Source organism: Podarcis pityusensis, assembly GCF_964106645.2.
Source record: "Podarcis pityusensis genome assembly, chromosome: 5".
In the NCBI taxonomy this organism is placed as follows: domain Eukaryota; kingdom Metazoa; phylum Chordata; class Lepidosauria; order Squamata; family Lacertidae; genus Podarcis; species Podarcis pityusensis.
Window position 1 is genome coordinate 79810492 of NC_138032.1, and position 7352 is coordinate 79817843.

Sequence of the window (7352 nt, forward strand, 5' to 3'; positions counted from 1 at the left end):
ACATCATTGTGTCAGGTCCCCTCAATGTTTTTTAGAAAATGGCACCTTTGCCTCAAGCTGATACTTCTTGATGATAGTACTTGTCTATAGGAGAAGACTGGTGGTTGTGACGTCATGCTGTTACTATTTGTCTGAAGGAGAGTTCATGACCTTGTGACCTTGTGCCAATGCTGCCTGCCTGAAGGAGAGATGAACTAGCCAACAAGTGGGGGATGATTTTTTCCCACAGGTCTGGAAAGGTGTCCCTTGTTAACAGTCCTGGGTTGCCCCTTTAGAACTAACCAATTCATGCCACAGTTCTGCATGCGTCAAGGGAACAATCCCCATGGAAAAATCATGAAGATTCATCATGACTTTGTTCCATATTGTTGTACCAGGGTAGCACTGGAAAACACTGTTCAGTCCACGGAGAAAGGTGGGCTCTGCAATTTGTTGGTGGTTTGGGGCAGCTTCTCTGTAAAAGGTATGCACAACTATGGGTGATATTCAACTAAGGTTTGCTCAGAGGAGGCACATTTAAATTAATGAACATGATTACATTAGGGCCATTAATTTCAGTGGGTGTACTCTGAGTAAAACTTAGTTGAATACTGCTCCATTTGTTTGTTGTGAGCACTTGTCCAGGATTCCCAGTGACATTTTATAGGAATTTATTTTCTGTTATTAATTTGGTGGTTCCCCCAGTCACCCAAAGCAGGTTTTTTGTTTTTGTTTTTACATTGGCAACTGCTATTGTTCTTTTTGGCATTGGTGACCATGCACGTGTATGTATATGGTAACTGAAAGCAGGAATATCTGTTTTATTTTCTAGCTCTATTCTAGAACAATTATTGCCAGCAACAGGCAATGCAACAGGCAGAACATCTTGGGCTTGTTCACCTCCTCATGTGCCAGCAAATCTCTTAGGACTGATAAAAGGAAGTATTCTTCACACAGCGCATAGTCAGCTATGGAACTCACTCCCACAGGAGCCAGTGATGGCTGCCATCTTGGATGGCTTTAAAAGAGGACTGGACAACTACATAGGGCAGAGGGCTATCAGTGGCAGAAATGCTTCCAAATACCAGGGTGCTGGAAACCACAGAAGGTGTTAGGGACTGAGCAGAGGAGGAATGGTGGAGACCGCCACCCCATCCTGACCCTTCCAGGGAGGACGATGAAGAAGACAGTATAGCTTTACAACAGTGGTTTGAGGGAGGTCACAGCTCAGAGGCAGATGAGGGGGGAAGTTGGGAAATAATGGGAGAGGAGGAGGCAGGACCGGAATGGCAGTTAGCTGACACGGTGTCTATAGAAAGCATTCCAGACCCTCCATATCCCAGAACCTGGTGAGCCTTAAAAGTAGGAGAGCAAAGAGCTCAAAGACAGTACCCATACAGGAGATTATGATGATGATGATGACAAATGAGGAAGTGGGAAAGATGGGGGGTGGAGATTCACTCGGGACAATGCCATTATCCAAGAGGCTGGGTTCTATAGCCTCTCTCTTTAATGTTGAAATAAAAAAGGATGGCAAGAAATTTTCCTTGTGTTTATACTTTCCTGGGCAACCAGCTGGGAGCCTCTGACAGCATCCTGACAGGAGGGGAGAGTGCTCTGGTGTTTGTGTTCTGCCAGTGAAGTCATCTCTGTGTGCTGGGCTATGTCTGAGCAAAGGAACGTGAGTCCTTGAAGAGATAGCAGTCGCTATTTGAAAGCACCAGAGAGCCAATTTGAAAGAGGATGTGACTATCCCCACAGAGAACACTGAAAAACTAGAACTAAATTAGCAAAGATGAAAAAAGAAATCAAAACTCAAATGTTCTACTTCTGTACAGATCTGTTCTGTTTATCTGTCATACCTATTCTGTATATATGCCCTGAGAAGGTAATGGGCTGGATGAGGACTCATCTGAACCTCAGTTAGGACAAACTTGATAGCAAGTGGAAGGAAAAAGGGGACAGCAAAAGAGCCAAAACTTAGAGTGATGTTGAAATATGTATTTTTTAAAAATCAAATAATTAATTGTTCTTGTAAAACAATAAAATGCCATTGTTTCCATTAATGATAACCTTCCTTGTGGGCACTGAAATATCATGTAATTAATATGTAAGAAAACCATTATGCAGATAATTATATACATGAATAATACCATAAAACCTCTCTTAAGTTTTTTTATATTAAATAAACCATCATTATATATGGAAAACCTCAACTATTCATAATATATGACACACAAAACATATTTATAGATCACTGTGAAATAATAATACATAATAAACACCCACCCACCCATATATATATTCTCTAAATTCTATGTTTCTAATGGAAAATCATAATATAAATCCCTTCATATGTGTTGAAATAAAATACACTGGATTACAAATATAATCTGTGTGCTTTTATGGTATATACAGAAAAGAAGGGAGAATTAGAAGGATAAAGGAACAAAGGATGATATAATTACAAGCACCTCAAGCCACTCTTTAAATACATATATTAAAAACAACACATTATAATATATTAATTAACATTAATATTGCTTAGATTGATGGTGTCAGTATTGATGTCTAAAAACTAGTTCACAGGGCTGTGTAATTCTGGGATGGTTCTGAAACAAAGCCCAAGGTCTGACTGTCTAGATGAAGAGAGGCAAGCTCACTGGATCTCAATTCTAAATGGTTTCCATTTAGAACTTTCTCTAAGTTGCATGATGTATCTTGCACCGAAGAATAATCTACCTGTGTTCTCCTTGCTGCTGCATGCAATAATACATGAACCAGACCTTTGGATTTAGTAATTAAAACCGTTTAAACTTAATAGTGTGTGGTCTGTTCATTGCTAGAGGGATAGAGAGAAGGTGCAAGCATTTTCAGACGGAATAAATGAGATGTGCAAAAGGGCTTAACAACCTATGTGCCAACATTGTGCTGTTGGTTAATTCTGAGAGTGTTTTAAACTCTGCTGGGGGTTCTCACCCACTGAAAAGAACAAAAAGCCCCATGTTTTGAATCTAGGTGCTCAGCCAATTTTTTTCCTAATTACCCACACATGAGTCAGATCCATTTTCCACTCCACAATTTGACCTTTTGTGAAAGTACTCCAGCTTGAAGACAATCAGAAGGACAAACAGAAGGTTGTGAATCCAAGAAAGAAATGAAGATTTACAGTTTGTTCTAAAATAAGTTATATCATTAAGGGATTTCTCTCTGCATTTGTGTATTGTTTACATATGTAATAAAGCCATGCCAGTTTGAATAAAATGTCTTTGGCCCAGTGCATTCTTCCATTGCTGGCTAATGGTGAATCTAGCAAATACTATCATAGAACATACCAGATCTTTCTTTGCTGCCCCCCCCCCCCACACCACAGTAAATTGTATAATTTGCACACCACAGTAGCATATTACGAACCAAAGTCTGGCTTGCGGAAGTTTGGATGCTGAAAAAATGACTCGTTGGCACAAGAGACATGGAAACTAGAGCTCAAAATTCATGTCGTTAAGAGTGTGACTCTGAATGTTTGTGTTACAGTCCAATGGGGTGTGTACTGAGAAGGCAGGATGGATAAAAAATGAAAGCTAAATCCCACTGATCAGAAGGGGGAGTAGGGGGAGAAAGATTCCAAACCTCACTCTCCCTCTTGCAGTGCTGGTGGCTAGTATTTTAAACTTTCTTTTAAAATGACTTTTATTGTTTTCAATAAAAGAACACTCAAATTAAGATGTAACCAAAGAAACATAGGGCAGGATTCACCTAATGTGCCCGGTCAGGAGAAGCCCTGTGCATGGACTTTTGTTTGTGCGATGGGGCTTTCCTCCTCTCTGATAAGCAACCACCTGCCATGCAGAATTTAGCTGAAAAGAATGAGGTAAATATTTTAAAGACTTTGCACTTTTATGAATGCTGCATAAAGGCTTCATGAATTAAATTATAATGGGGGGGAGGGAAAAATCTAAGGACTGAGAAACAGAATGAAATGAATGCTTAGGTGCATTGATTGCCAATGTTCCTAACACCTTTGGATCACTATGTTTTCCTTTATAGCTTGATGCTATGTGGGGGGCAGAGAAAATGTGCCAAGTGAGAGTTCAGTTTAGACTTATGTCATATAGATGTCATCGGGGCAGTGCTTTTTTTCTGGCGAGACACAGGGGTACGTAGACCCCTAAACATTTTGTGAATCTAACTTTGGCCTCATTGAGGTGCAGTATTTCAATATGAGTAGGAAAATGAAGTACCCCTATACATTTTTTTTTTTAGGAAAAAAGCACTGCATCGGGGCATATACCGTATTTTTTGCACCATAACACTCACTTTTTTCCTCCTAAAAAGTAAGGGGAAATGTCTGTGCGTGTTATGGAGGGAATGCCTACGGGTGGCATGCCTACGGATTTTCCTCCTCTAAAAACTACGTGCGTGTTATGGTCGGGTGCGTGTTATAGAGCGAAAAATACGGTATATTTTTCCACACTGAGGCACATCTGACTCAAAACACATTTGAGCAGAGACTCCACCCCACCCGGAATATAATAATAATATTTATTTATTTATTTATACATATCCCACCCATCTGGCTGGGTCTCCCCAGCCACGCTGGGTGGCTTCCAACAGAATATTAAAAACATGATAAAACATCAAACATTAAAAACTTCCCTAAATAAGGTTGCCCTCAGATGCCTTCTAAAAGTCAGATAGTTGTTTATTTCTTTGACATCTGATGAGAGGGCATTCAACAAGGAGGGCGCCACTACCAAGAAGGCCCTCTGCCCTTATTGCCCCTGCCTGTCAGCAGTTGCCACCACATTTGCTATTTTTTGCATCAAAAGTCAAATAACCAGAGAGTTTGCATGCCAAAGTATCCACAGAATGAGATCCCAACCCTTCATTACTTGACTAGCTGCTTAACAAGTTTTGGGGGAAATCCATGCCATTTATGCATTACACATCTATGTCATGTAGGCATAAGGATTGCACCAGGTCAGTCTTGACTGACTGGCACTCCTCCCATGCCTGATTTTTCTGCTAGAACTTTAGCTTCCATGCCTGTTTGCCATTCCTGGAGAACTGGAATGATATTCAGCCAACGCTTTGCCTGGCATTCCAGAAGTTATGTGCGCCCATCCTTTTCTTTGGTGCACACTCAAAATGATAAAGATTGACTTGGTCCGTTTATAGTTTCCTATTCTACAACAGGCTATGCTCCCAGAGAGCACAGAACAGACTGAGAAATGGAGGCCCTGCAGATGTGATTGGACTACAGCTCCTATCATTCCTGATCATTGGCTATGTTCCTGGGGGTTGATGGGAGTTGAAGTCCAACAACCAGGGAGCTACAGATCTGCCACCCTCCCACAGAGTGATAGAGGAATATGTAAGGAAGAAGGAAGACGATACTATGAGGCAGTTGTCTGGGAGCCAAGATTTTTCCAGTTCCTTTCCACTCTGTGACCATCCTGGGCTTCCTTCTCTATAGGTGTGTCCAGTAATTTCTCATATGTTACACTCCATATGCAAGTCAAAATCTGATCAGATACATCACATGAACTTCAAACGAGCCAACAGGAAATGCCTTCATTATTGCATATAAGGGTGAGGAAAAAGATAGCGGGTGAGTGGGTGTCAAGTTGCATTATTTTTACATTTTACAATTCACCCATTTTCTGGCAATATAATCATTTATGCTAATGAACGTCAACTATCAAGTGTGCTAAAGAAGGATAATTTTAAAATCCAAAATTCATTTGTGCTTTGCTTTGTCATATTTTTAATAACCAGATCCATCAAGTTCTTTGCAGAATTAATTATGAAACAGAACTTAAGCCTGATTAACAAACACCAATTTTAATAATGAAAGGCTTGTTTGTAATTGTTAAACTGCAAACTATTAAAATGAAAACATGCCGAGCAGGAAGCGTAATCTCTTTTAATTTTCCATCTCATTCATTTGTTTTGTTAATATTAAAGCAATGCTTCTGTACTGCAGCACTGAGGATTTCTTTAAAAAATATATATGAAGAACCCGAAGGTGGTTGTTTTTTCCATGTTGACTGAACTTTTAAGGACAACAAAATTCATACTAGTGACTTCAGTAGTTTACTTACATGGTGTCACCTCTCTCTTTTCTTATTTGCTCAGAGTTTTCCTATTTTTTTAAAAAATCCTATCCTTGGAAAAGCATTTCGGTAACCTTGCATAGGGGTCAAACAGAGCCCAATTAAAGTCTCAGTGTGAACAGAGTGACTGCAGCCAAAAACAGAAGCTGCCCATTAAATCCCCACTTCTGTCGCCATAATGTTGAGGACAGTTCCCCCATATCCTAATAAAGTATGTGTTTCCTTACCCCCACCAGTGAGAACCAGGAAGGTTCAAACCAATGATACTTTCATTGTGTGGTTCACAGTCACGTATGATTGCTGTTGTTAATGCAATACTCCACTGAGTAGAGACGATTCTCACCAGGGCTACAATGTAAGGAGAGGGGAAGTTAAACCCTTCCCTTCTCAGCTGTGATCCTGACAAAAAACACCCCTGTGCTGCAATTGACCTTAGAGGGGAAAAGCTTCTAATACAGTGGTTTCCAATTAGCTAAGCACAGCAGACCCTGTTTTTCAAAAGCTAAGCCATGGACACCTTGTTTTTGAAAATGTTGATATCTCTATGGTGGCTTTGGTCTTCTGAATGGTGCCACAAACCCCATGGGTGGGTTCCTCAGACCACTACCTTGGGACTACTGATCTAATAGATCTTTGTTTGGATCACAATGCATCCCACCACACTGTAGTGCTGATGAGACCTGTCCCGCATGAGCTTTCTTTTGCTCTTCCTTTCCAGTCACTGTTGGATATGTATGAGATATTTTGAAAGGTTATTAATGCACTTTGACTGAATACCATGCCCAGTGAATGGAGCTCAGTGGGTTCCAAAATGGTCACCTGCTCTGGGCAGGAAGCACTGAGGAAAGGGAGAGGAGACAAAGGACTGGGCCTGGAGAAAGGCAGGGAAGGCAACAGGATAGCTGTGGGAGGGCTGTTGTGTTACAGATGTTGTCTCAGGAAATGGGCGGCCCTGCCAATTGGTGGTGCCTATGACAGCAGGGGACATGGGAAACAGCGGGAGACAGGGAGGAAGGAGGAGTGGAAGCCAAGAGAAAGAGCTCACACTTTCACATGTAGAAAACCTGGAGAAGCACTGATGCCAACCCAGCTGAGCTTACATCATGATGAAAAGCAGCAGCCTCAAACAGGGCCGGATTTAGGTTTGATGAGGCCCTAAGCTTTGTCCTTGAGGCCCTTTATATGTCCAGCTGTCCTTTGTCAACAACCAATTGTCGCTGTTTTTTGTGTTGAATATATGCTATATGGTAATTTATG